Genomic DNA, 13,907 nt, shown 5'->3' with positions numbered 1-13,907 from the left:
ATATATATTAGCATTTTAAAATAACCTTTGGAATTTAGTCAGATCACTCACATGTCCGAAAGAACTCGTCCTTTCAGAATACTCCATTTGAGGAAGAAAAGTATTTCTGTAGTGCTAGTCAAATACGGTGGTTGATGTATTAAGTGTAGTTACAACTATTCTGTAGCAGTCTTAGTATGCACTTATTTTTATTAATGTATACTGTACATATATTTATAAATTTATTTTGTTCCTTTTAGTGTAATGTGTTTCTTTTTTATCTTTCTTTTTGTCTTTTTATATATTATGTAGTAAGCGCGCACAGTATTTTTATTTTAATGGAACTCAGAGCCACGCACAGGATTCGTCCCATGTGGCTCTTTATTCGTATTGTAATGTGTGATTGATTGACAAATAAAGACTTTCTGATTCTGATTATTCTGCGGAATCACTTTAAGTTACTTACGAAATAAAGTTTGACAGGTCTGTGAAATAGAATCTAGCAAAAGATTTCAAAATATATGTTCAATGTAAATATACATAACATCTGTTGAAATTTAAGCGTTAATTTATTGAATTTTATTACAATAAGTTAAAAAAATAGTATTTTCATGAGATATTTTTGATATTTTAATAGCAGAACAAATTTAATGTTATAGCATTTCTGTTGACTTTGAGTATTAAACTAGGTAGCAATACATAGTGAGTTTTATTACGTTTTCTGTAAATATGCATTAAGACTAGGACGGTAAGAGTATCTTTGAGTAACTATGGTTAAATAGTTAATGTTATAATTTTGTATACATTACATGTAATTGCATCTACGAATAGTCGCTAAATTTATTATTAATATCCATTTAACATTTTTTGAGATTGAGATAATTCAAAAACAAGTATTTCAATAATAACTATTAGAGAATAAGCGGTTTATAACTATAGAAATAAAGTTGGCTTGTAAGGGGAAATATTTAACACCCTAACAGGTATTAAAAGGTATTACAAAACGTTTATTAGAAGTATATGATTCTAAGAGTAGTTAGTATACAACAGCTCTCTCCAGAATCACTCCATACATACTGTAGTCTAGGAGCTATTGTCTTCATTGTCCTCAGTATATGGACCGTGTAGACTGTACAATACCAGTCAAATACAATCAGCTGAGATGGTTGGCTATATCTGTCTGTCTGTCTTGTGGAACGTCGGAACCGCCACGACCGCGCCTCTTATAACCGCCTATAGATAGCGCGTCTCTCGTGCCTGTAGTCGCATTGTGTTTCTTCCATGGTCCTGTGCATCCACGTCCAAGTTCTACTATATCTGTCTGTCTATCTTGTGGAACGTCGGAACCGCCACGACCACGCCTCTAATAACCGCCTATAGATAGCGCGTCTCTCGTGCCTGTAGTCGCATTGTGTTTCTTCCATGGTCCTGTGCATCCACGTCCAAGTTCTACTATATCTGTCTGTCTGTCTTGTGGAAAGTCGGAACCGCCACGACCGCGCCACTTATAACCGCCTATAGATAGCGCGTCTCTCGTGCCTGTAGTCGCATTGTGTCTCTTCCATGGTCCTGTGCATCCACGTCCAAGTTCTACTATATCTGTCTGTCTGTCTTGTGGAACGTCGGAACCGCCACGACCGCGCCACTTTTAACCGCATATAGATAGCGCGTCTCTCATGCCTGTAGTAACATTGTGTCTGTTCCATGGTCCTGTGCATCCACATCCAAGTTTTACTATATCTGTCTGTCTGTCTTGTGGAACGTCGGAACCGCCACGACCGCGCTACTTATAACCTCCTATAGATAGCGCGTCTCTCGTGCCTGTAGTCACATTGTGTCTCTTCCATGGTCCTGTGCATCCACGTCCAAGTCCTACTATATCTGTATCTCTGTCTTGTGGAACGTTGGAACCGCCACAACCGCGCCTCTTAAAACCGCCTATAGATAGCGCGTCTCTCGTGCCTGTAGTCGCATTGTGTTTCTTCCATGGTCCTGTGCATCCACGTCCAAGTTCTACTATATCTGTCTGTCTATCTTGTGGAACGTCGGAACCGCCACGACCACGCCTCTTAAAACCGCCTATAGATAGCGCGTCTCTCGTGCCTGTAGTCGCATTGTGTTTCTTCCATGGTCCTGTGCATCCACGTCCAAGTTCTACTATATCTGTCTGTCTGTCTTGTGGAACGTCGGAACCGCCACACCCGCGCCACTTTTAACCGCCTATAGATAGCGCGTCTTTCGTGCCTGTAGTCGCATTGTGTCTCTTCCATGGTCCTGTGCATCCACGTCCAAGTTCTACTATATCTGTCTGTCTGTCTTGTGGAACGTCGGAACCGCCACACCCGCGCCACTTTTAACCGCATATAGATAGCGCGTCTCTCGTGCCTGTAGTCACATTGTGTCTCTTCCATGGTCCTGTGCATCCACATCCAAGTTCTACTATATCTGTCTGTCTGTCTTGTGGAACGTCGGAACCGCCACGACCGCGCCACTTATAACCGCCTATAGATAGCGCGTCTCTCGTGCCTGTAGTCGCATTGTGTTTCTTCCATGGTCCTGTGCATCCACGTCCAAGTTCTACTATATCTGTCTGTCTGTCTTGTGGAAAGTCGGAACCGCCACGACCGCGCCACTTAAAACCGCCTATAGATAGCGCGTCCCTCGTGCCTGTAGTCGCATTGTGTCTCTTCCATGGGCCTGTGCATCCACGTCCAAGTTCTACTATATCTGTCTGTCTGTCTTGTGGAACGTCGGAACCGCCACGACCGCGCCACTTATAACCGCCTATAGATAGCGCGTCTTTCGTGCCTGTAGTCGCATTGTGTCTCTTCCATGGTCCTGTGCATCCACGTCCAAGTTCTACTATATCTGTCTGTCTGTCTTGTGGAACGTCGGAACCGCCACGACCGCGCCTCTTAAAACCGCCTATATATAGCGCGTCTCTCGTGCCTGTAGTCGCATTGTGTTTCTTCCATGGTCCTGTGCATCCACGTCCAAGTTCTACTATATCTGTCTGTCTGTCTTGTGGAACGTCGGAACCACCACGACCGCGCCTCTTAAAACCGCCTATAGATATCGCGTCTCTCGTGCCTGTAGTTCAGATGTGACTAACGTATTATTTAAAATTTGAAAATTGTAACTATGAATATTATTTTCACACCTAAAATATTTTAAATATTATTTTCTGACTTTCGATAATAATGTTAATGACGCAGTTTTAATATTTAATTGTTTAATATTAGTAGTTTTAAATCACATTGAAAACTTACTTTAAATTTTCAACTATTTAGAATGATTTTTTATAACTAATTCAAATGAAAAATCGGATCAGAATGTGTAGCTATCCAAGTTTGAAAGATAATAATCTAATAAGTATAGCAACAATACAGGAAGTTATATTAAAATTTAGCTTATTACTGGATTTAGACATATAAAGCAAATGATTTACAAGGAATAATTTTCAATTTTAATATCAATAACATCTAGATACTGGGTTTGGGCGCTTTTCAACCAAACTGAATTTTTGAACATTTATAACTTGTAATCCGACTAAAACCAAATTTTATACCAGGTAAGTATATGCGTGCTAATTTTAAGAATGCAATTTTAGAATTATATAAAAAAGAGTGTTATTAAATTACCATTTAGAATGTTATGGAGCTATTAAAGTAATTATCTTGGGCGTGTACATAATTTTGTAAGATGGGCGTATAAAGTTGTGGCAACCATGTTGAATATAAATCAAACATAACTCAGCTGACAGTCGCCTAAACTGTGAAGTGAAAGTGAAAATCTCCCCCCAATCTGTATTCGACATTCTCAGACAGGATTCCAGGCTTTAAAAATTATTGTACACGTGGTAAACAATACTTTGTCTTCTAATTCAAAAATGCGACGGTGCTATCTTTTTTGTTTTGCTCTGGTGTTTGTTTAATTTGTTAGCATCTATTCGAAATGTTCTCGTTAAATTAACCAGACAAGACATAGGGAAATTTAAAAAGAAAACTTTCAGTTATCTTTGAAATTTTACAGTGAAGAGTTTCCATTGAAACTTCCTTTTGTAAAATTAGAAAAAACTGTTAGTTAGTTACATAAATAAAGTTTCCTTTACACAGATTACATCTAATCTACATCGAAAGTGTTTTGGATAATACAGTCAAATACTCAAGCTAAATTTTTGTGAATTGAAAAATAATACAATTTTTGTTTAAAGCTTATTTCTATAGGTCTATACGCACGAGTGTTTTTATTTTATAAATCTAAATAACTCTAAGGATAAATATGGGTAGAGAACGTTGTATTACCATATGAGAGGTAGTATACTGGGAAGGGAGCGAATATTATCAAACCGTTAATATTTTGGTGGGTGGCGTCGTCCTCTCTGAGAGGCATATCCTTGTTACAAGGATATATCAGCAAATATTTCATGAGTAGGATGCACTTTGGTTGGTATTTGAGCCGGATATCTACTAACAAACAACACGTTTTAGCCTGACTGACTTAGTGGCGGAAGTATCAGAAGGGAGGTGACAGATAATTGGTAAAACATCCGACAGATAGGCCTGCCGCCGCGTTATTGTTGGCCGTGCTTCCGCCCCCCTGGGTGCCCTGAAATAGCCGCCCTGTGCCTTCCCTTCATCTCTACTCTCTACAGCCAGTGGACAGGAACAGCCCAACTTAATGAGAGAGCCAAACCGGGAACTCCTCTCTAGTCTCCTTTCTCAATTTTAGTTTCAATTAGTTTTCTGTCTTACGTTCACTGGTTGTTCCACAATTAGTTTTATCATTAAACTCAACAAATAAATTAGTTTGTATAATAAAAATATTATAAGGAAACGCTAGAGCAAAAACTCTGTTGTATTGATGTAACATTTAAAGACATAGTGTGTAATATAGTACAGTATAATATGATTCAAAACAAAAAATTTAACGCTTTATTTTGCGTTAGAATGTTTTGTTTTTTTAACGAAGAGCGCAATAACTAGATAGTTAGTTATTGCATTTATAATCACCAACCATCCGTCCCACTTTTTTGTGATGAATCATACCTATTACACGTGTTTAGTACAAATTTTTACCAAACTGCGTACATATTAGCTGTACCATGTTTATTGACGGCATCCAGAATAGCTACAGTAAATGAAAATATTTTCAATTGTTTGATATCTTTATTATTGTTATTTACGTATAATATTTGTAAATTAGAAAATTATACTTACAAATTCAATTTTTGAAAATGTTGTTGCTATTTATCACTGATACTCGTATATCGTCCAGAACATCCTTTAATACTGATGATAAATCATGTAACAGATATGATTGTTATTCAGACATAAAACACCTTACACTTTATCCACCGATGTTATCCATCTTATTGACCAGTTAAGTTGTAAGGAAATCTTAACATCCTTTAATACTGATGATAAATCATGTAACAGATATGATTGTTATTCAGACATAAAACACCTTACACTTTATCCACCGATGTTATCCATCTTATTGACCAGTTAAGTTGTAAGGAAATCTTAACATCCTTTAATACTGATGATAAATCATGTAACAGATATGATTGTTATTCAGACATAAAACACCTTACACTTTATCCACCGATGTTATCCATCTTATTGACCAGTTAAGTTGTAAGGAAATCTTAACATCCTTTAATACTGATGATAAATCATGTAACAGATATGATTGTTATTCAGACATAAAACACCTTACACTTTATCCACCGATGTTATCCATCTTATTGACCAGTTAAGTTGTAAGGAAATCTTAACATCCTTTAATACTGATGATAAATCATGTAACAGATATGATTGTTATTCAGACATAAAACACCTTACACTTTATCCACCGATGTTATCCATCTTATTGACCAGTTAAGTTGTAAGGAAATCCTAACATTCCTGATAAAGTGTTTTATTTATTATGCACTCTACCAAGACATCGTAGGGATTCGATGAACTCAATTGTTTTTCAGCAGCCAAACTTTCTTCAACAGGAATTGCATTCAACTTTTACCTAACAGAAGCTAGAACTGGTATAATGTGCATCCAGCATTCTGTGGCTGACCATATTGAATCTGCATGTAATTTTCCTTGAAATTAAAACATGACCTCATCTTCTTAAACAAATTGAGTGGAAGAATATAGACAAACAAATACATACAAGTGAAACGAACTTGTTCCCATACATGCGAATATCTGGGTATTTATTGAAGAAACTACGCAGAGCTCAAAAATTCCTTAGCATAAGCCTCTCAACATTTGTTTTCAAATGGCTTGTCAGTGTTCTCTGTTTAGCGTAAAGATAATTTTTCAGCTCTATACTGCATAAATCAAATCATGATTGAAGAAAATTGTAAAGAAATATAAATGCGTGTTAAGAATTTGAATCTCGTTTGCCAAGGCATTGTCAACTGTAAACTTATACTCGTTGTCAATAGCTTCACGTCTTTTTCAAGGCCATATCAAACTTCTTTTTAGTCACTAGGCGTTTCATTATTCGTAGCATGGTTTTGAACTTGTACACTTTAATTACATTTTATATAGATTTCTTGCTCATAAATTTTGGTGGAAAAGCCCTCCTATTTCGCTTATGATTACGTTTAATTTTACCATGATTATTTACAGAAGATAAATATAAAAAAGGTATACTTGTAAATGGCATATCAGTATTGAAATCGATAGGCGTCAGTTCCTTTGGTGAAATATACGAATGCTCATTTGAAACACAAGGACTTGCTTAGTTTGTCGCTTGGTCTTCATCTATACTAGCTGATGGATCTTCCCTGTTCTTGTCTCCTCTTCTTTCCGGCTTTCATAAAATACTGTATTGGCACCATCAACTACGTGGCAGAGGTCATTCGGCATTCGTAGCACGTCATTAAAGACTTATTCAAATTATAACTGCCCCTAAAACATAAAAGTAACTAAAAAATAACGTTTATGCCAAAAACTTTACCATTAAATATAACTTTGTTCACAAAATATAAATTAACATATCTTTGTAATGTTCCACAATTTTAGATATTTATTTTAATTATTTGTTTGTTATATTATACTTTATTTTTCACATAGATAGGATGGCGTAATGCAGAAAAATGAATTGTGTACAGTTCAATAAATGTTTAACAGCAATAGATGTACTGTAGTATGGTTTATACAAGTAATAACTAGTAATAAACCATTTACAGGGTAATGCACATTATCTACAACAATCAGTCAGTACAAAGCCACATGTCACGTAGCTTAACGCAGCAAAGTTGTCTCAAGACCGCGGGGAGGATTGACGCCTCACATTAGACTCTAGAGGATATATTTAGATTTCTAAACGTAACAAGAAGTCTCGCCTCCTCCCTGCACGGCCCATCTGCCAACAAAGCGATGACTGTCAGACTCCACCAGTCTCGGCCAGGACAAAGCCACATGTCACGTAGCTTAACGCAAAGTTGTCACAGGGGCGCGGGTAGGATTGACGCCTCACATTAGACTCTAGAGGATATATTTGGATTTCTAAACGTAACAAGAAGTCTCGCCTCCTCCCTGCATGGCCCATCTGCCAACAAGCGATGACTGTTAGACTGCACCAGTCCTAGCCAGGACAAAGCCTCATGTCACGTACCTTAACACTAAGTTTTCGCAGGAGGACGGGTAGGATTGACGCCTCACATTAGACTCTAGAGGATATATTTAGATTTCTAAACGTAACAAGAAGTCTCGCCTCCTCCCTGCACGGCCCATCTGCCAACAAAGCGATGACTGTCAGACTCCACCAGTCTCGGCCAGGACAAAGCCACATGTCACGTAGCTTAACGCAAAGTTGTCACAGGGGCGCGGGTAGGATTGACGCCTCACATTAGACTCTAGAGGATATATTTGGATTTCTAAACGTAACAAGAAGTCTCGCCTCCTCCCTGCATGGCCCATCTGCCAACAAGCGATGACTGTTAGACTGCACCAGTCCTAGCCAGGACAAAGCCTCATGTCACGTACCTTAACACTAAGTTTTCGCAGGAGGGACGGGTAGGATTGACGCCTCACATTAGACTCTAGAGGATATATTTAGATTTCTAAACGTAACAAGAAGTCTCGCCTCCTCCCTGCACGGCCCATCTGCCAACAAAGCGATGACTGTCAGACTGCACCAGTCTCGGCCAGGACAAAGCCACATGTCACGTAGCTTAACGCAAAGTTGTCTCAAGACCGCGGGGAGGATTGACGCCTCACATTAGACTCTAGAGGATATATTTAGATTTCTAAACGTAACAAGAAGTCTCGCCTCCTCCCTGCACGGCCCATCTGCCAACAAACCGATGACTGTCAGACTGCACCAGTCTCGGCCAGGACAAAGCCACATGTCACGTAGCTTAACGCAAAGTTGTCACAGGGGCGCGGGTAGGATTGACGCCTCACATTAGACTCTAGAGGATATATTTAGATTTCTAAACGTAACAAGAAGTCTCGCCTCCTCCCTGCACGGCCCATCTGCCAACAAAGCGATGACTGTCAGACTGCACCAGTCCTAGCCAGGACAAAGCCTCATGTCACGTACCTTAACACTAAGTTTTCGCAGAGGGACGGGTAGGATTGACGCCTCACATTAGACTCTAGAGGATATATTTAGATTTCTAAACGTAACAAGAAGTCTCGCCTCCTCCCTGCACGGCCCATCTGCCAACAAAGCGATGACTGTCAGACTGCACCAGTCCTAGCCAGGACAAAGCCTCATGTCACGTACCTAAACACTAAGTTTTCGCAGGAGGACGGGTAGGATTGACGCCTCACATTAGACTCTAGAGGATATATTTAGATTTCTAAACGTAACAAGAAGTCTCGCCTCCTCCCTGCACGGCCCATCTGCCAACAAAGCGATGACTGTCAGACTGCACCAGTCCTAGCCAGGACAAAGCCTCATGTCACGTACCTTAACACTAAGTTTTCGCAGGAGGACGGGTAGGATTGACGCCTCACATTAGACTCTAGAGGATATATTTAGATTTCTAAACGTAACAAGAAGTCTCGCCTCCTCCCTGCACGGCCCATCTGCCAACAAAGCGATGACTGTCAGACTGCACCAGTCCTAGCCAGGACAAAGCCTCATGTCACGTACCTTAAACACTAAGTTTTCGCAGGAGGACGGGTAGGATTGACGCCTCACATTAGACTCTAGAGGATATATTTAGATTTCTAAACGTAACAAGAAGTCTCGCCTCCTCCCTGCACGGCCCATCTGCCAACAAAGCGATGACTGTCAGACTGCACCAGTCCTAGCCAGGACAAAGCCTCATGTCACGTACCTAAACACTAAGTTTTCGCAGGAGGACGGGTAGGATTGACGCCTCACATTAGACTCTAGAGGATATATTTAGATTTCTAAACGTAACAAGAAGTCTCGCCTCCTCCCTGCACGGCCCATCTGCCAACAAAGCGATGACTGTCAGACTGCACCAGTCCTAGCCAGGACAAAGCCTCATGTCACGTACCTAAACACTAAGTTTTCGCAGGAGGACGGGTAGGATTGACGCCTCACATTAGACTCTAGAGGATATATTTAGATTTCTAAACGTAACAAGAAGTCTCGCCTCCTCCCTGCACGGCCCATCTGCCAACAAAGCGATGACTGTCAGACTGCACCAGTCCTAGCCAGGACAAAGCCTCATGTCACGTACCTAAACACTAAGTTTTCACAGGAGGACGGGTAGGATTGACGCCTCACATTAGACTCTAGAGGATATATTTAGATTTCTAAACGTAACAAGAAGTCTCGCCTCCTCCCTGCACGGCCCATCTGCCAACAAAGCGATGACTGTCAGACTGCACCAGTCCTAGCCAGGACAAAGCCTCATGTCACGTACCTAAACACTAAGTTTTCGCAGGAGGACGGGTAGGATTGACGCCTCACATTAGACTCTAGAGGATATATTTAGATTTCTAAACGTAACAAGAAGTCTCGCCTCCTCCCTGCACGGCCCATCTGCCAACAAACCGATGACTGTCAGACTGCACCAGTCTCGGCCAGGACAAAGCCACATGTCACGTAGCTTAATGCAACGTTTTCACAGGAGGGCGGGTAGGATTGATGCCTTTCACTCCTTTCATTGGCGTATGATCTGGTGACCTGGGTGGCCAGTGTATGGAACCTCCACATCGATCCATTTATTTGGATGATTCAAGTGGGTGGAAATAATTTTTGTAAAATATGACGATGAGCCATTACGTTGAAAGTACAGCTGGCTTGCGTTTGGAAAAAGAGCATCTTCAAGCAATGTCAGCAAGTCTTCTTGAAATCAGCTAATCATGAATAAATACCACACCATACGTTAATGCTAAAACGTTGTTGAAAATTGCGATCAATTGCTGCATGAGGGTTCACTTCTGCCTATGAATGTTGGTTTTGTAAATTGTTCATAGCATCAATGATGAGTGAACAGTGACTCATCGGTAAATAAAATAAACTAAGTTTTTAACCAAATGCAGTACTCCAAGCGATGGGCATTGTCTCCTGGGTGTAAATTCTGTATTTTTTATGTTTATGGTAGGGATAAAGCTTGTTATTATTATGTTCTCCATACTTTACTTTGCGTAAACCCTGAGCCAGAGTTCATGAATAAAATTCATTGAATGAAACATATACCTATTCGCTTTATGTGTACTATATTTACACTGTTAAGTTCATAACACAATTTTCTACAAATAGTTATTTAAAGTTTTGATATGTTTTTTTGGTGAAATAACAAAGTTATTGTTATTTAGAGATAAAAATGTGGGTTTTCACTCAATTTTTTGCATTTGATATGGGTTTCCTAAATAATACTTAACTTCCAATTCCGGGACCTGTTTTATTCAATTTATCAGGTCAAAATCCACAACAAATAATTGAATTCGCCCTTTACTCTACTTTACCAGAATTTCAGGAAGACCTCATTTTACATGGGAGCTGAAATCCGGGAAAAATCTTTCGCTAGCCGTTATATATATATATATATATATATATATATATATATATATATATATATATATATATATATATATATATATACGGTACGTTATTTGAAAGCTTACTGTAATTTGGTTGAACAGGTTTATACTAATGTTTCCAAATTACTTTTGTTTTGTACTGTTATGAATAAAAATTAATTTAATTAAACATACATTCGCTTCCTGTGTACTTTATTTACACCGTTTAGTTCATAATAGAATTATCTAAAACTTTTATTCAAAATTTGGTATGTTTCTTGGTGAAATAACAAAGTTATTGTTGCCCAAAGATGACGAATGCGGTATTCATTCAATATTTTATATTTGACACGGGTTTAATAAAAAACGACTCAACTTACAGTTCTGCGACCTGTTTTATTCAATTTATCAGGTCAAAAACCATAAGAAACAATTTGATCTACCTTACCAGAATTTCAGGCAGACCTCGTTTTACATGGTGAACTGAAATCCGAGCAAAATTTTTCGCTAGCCGTAACTCGACAACGAAGCATTTCAGAACCCTTATTAGATAAACGTTTTTGATTATTTTACATGTACAGTAAGCTCCTAAAGTTTCTGCATATCTTCATGAATCACACTGTATATATATATATATATATTTCTGCTTTCTATTTTGTGTTCGAGGTCCTTAAGAGTTAGATATACTAGCGACCAGTAAAACAATGTGGAGAGATGAGTTTATATTAATCTTATTGTAGTAGTAGAAATTTGAAATAAGTTTAATTTAAAAGGAATGCTTATATAAATCAAAATTTTATTTTTCTCGTTAATATTCCTAATCACACAACACACTTTAGTTTTGTTTTGAAGTTGCTTCAATACCAGATAACATACTATAAACTACAAAAAACTTGAAAAGGTGTACATGTATAAGTTATAGTTTTATATGTGTAATATAACACTGAGGAAAAATATCAAAGAGGAAATAAGGTAAAAATATGGTTTATGTTTAATTTTGTTCTTATGGTTCGCAGCTAAACGTATTTTAAATAGTAGTTCGTAGTCGATTCTAAATCTTTCCTTCTATGTCTGTTATTTTACTATGTTAGTTTCTAACAGTTGACATAAATGTACCCTCAGGTATCTTGATTCCCTGTATATACTATTTCCATTATATCAAGTTTAAGATTTAGTTGTGTTCGGTGATAATTAATTCAGGTATATGACAAAGTAAAAAATTATAATATTCACATTTTTTTCACAATTAGCAGTTTCCCAAAGTTGTACAAACTTACCTCTTTTGATGTCTATCAAAGTCTATGTGAACTCGCGCACAATTTAGTTCAGTTAACACACACACACACTGACACTACGAACACTAGAGTATAAAAACTTAGATACTAATCATCGACGCTGGACTAACGTCGGTCGCTGCCGGGTCCTTGGGCCGTGACTGGGACTAGGACTGGGCCTGGGGAGGCTTCGCTAGGGACTGGGGCGCCGCGCCGACCGACACTATAAATATGCTCGCGGCAGACGCTGTCGTTGTGAGCTGTATTATAGGGTGCAGGGGGCGAGCGGGAGGCCTATGGGCCTTCAAGAGAATCTCGCTCAGAAATAGTATCTGACCTTACTCTGAGGGGTCCTGAAAACCCATACATTTTCTCATACAAGTGTTTTGTAAGGACATTTCAAATATTTTTCTATTACAATACATATTCTACAATCCTACATAAAATAAATCAATTTTTCAAAACTTTTAAGGTACCTCTTCGCGATTTTCTGATGGATAACGCTTTTACGACATTCCAGCTGTTATGGGGCAGAGGAGTACTTATATATTGGGGCTGGCAAGTCCGTAATATATTGTTACTTGACAATATTAAATCACCGCTTAGAGAAATTTGAGTTTGAAACATCATCTTCCTCTCGTTATATGAAGATGATTTTAAGAAAAGTTGATAAGTACGATTTACTAAAAATAAGTATTAGAACTCCCGCTATGGATTGAAACAAGATCCTTTGGCCGGGAATTATGGGAGTTCCCGGTACCTGGAGTTCAAAGACTATAGGATATTTCAGTCTCCGGAGGCTTCCGGCCTCTACTAGTTCCTTGTATATGGGAACTACAAACCCTGAGAGTTCAGAGCCACTAATAGCTTCTAACTTGTGGCAGAAGCTAATCTCTGGTAGCATACGAACTATTCGAGCTGCCTGTCTCTGTCAAGTCTTGTCCTCTGGTAGCATCGGTCTCTGAAAGTCCCTGGTCATTCACAGATTTCGGTCTCTGACAAGGATGGTGTCTAGAAGTCGGAGCTCTTGGACCTCTCGACCGACGCAAGCACTCAGTCTCTGACAGCTTCCAGTCTTTGTTAGCCCCCAGTCTCTGGTAGGTCCTGGCTTCTAGCAAATTCCTGTCTCTAGGACCTCCTGACCTAGCAAGTTCCGGCAGGCAGGACTTGGCCTCAGACAGGTGCCGGCCTTCAGATGTCCCTGCCTCTGGTAGGTCATAACCTCTTGCAGATCCCAGAGTCTAGTAGGTTCTAGCCTCTAGCAATTTCTGGTCATAGGAAGCTCTCGGTCTATGACAGGTAATGGCTTCTGGTAATTTCCGGCCACTGGCAGCATCCGGCTATTGTGAGTCCTAGTCTCTAGGACGATCGAGCCTCTGTCAGGTTCCAGCCTATGGTAGTTCATGATCTGTGGGAGGTCTCGGTCTCTGGCAGGTATTAGGTAACTTTCGGCTTCTGGCCTCAGCTTTCGGCAACTGGGAGTTCTAAGCTCGAGGACGTTCGAGTCTCTGACATTTCCTTGCCTTTGGGAGCTCTCCCCTCTAGCAAGGACCGGCTTTTAGCAGCCCTAGCATTTGGGAGTTCCCAGCCTCTTGCAGGTCACAATTTTGTAAGAGCGATGCCCTGCTCAATGTAGAAAAATAGCAATTGTGGGTTATCACTCATTTATAGAACGTCTCCACCAATTAGGAGT

General features: G+C 39.4%; 1 protein-coding gene across 2 annotated transcripts in view; it reads right to left on the bottom strand.

Annotated features, from left to right (window-relative positions):
* LOC124370786 (protein TANC2) overlaps positions 1-12,424 on the bottom strand; it is a 243,159-nt gene extending 230,735 nt beyond the window's left edge. For both annotated transcript variants that reach the window (XM_046829116.1, XM_046829121.1), the window contains exon 1: positions 12,218-12,424. The gene's annotated coding sequence lies outside the window, so the exon portion shown is untranslated. The remainder of the gene's footprint in view (positions 1-12,217) is intronic.
* Between the last annotated feature and the right edge of the window lie 1,483 nt (positions 12,425-13,907).

The sequence above is a fragment of the Homalodisca vitripennis genome, chromosome 1, assembly GCF_021130785.1.
Source record: "Homalodisca vitripennis isolate AUS2020 chromosome 1, UT_GWSS_2.1, whole genome shotgun sequence".
In the NCBI taxonomy this organism is placed as follows: Eukaryota; Metazoa; Arthropoda; class Insecta; order Hemiptera; family Cicadellidae; genus Homalodisca; species Homalodisca vitripennis.
The sequence above is the reverse complement of the archived record's forward strand: the minus strand, read 5'-3'. Positions and strand labels throughout refer to the sequence as shown.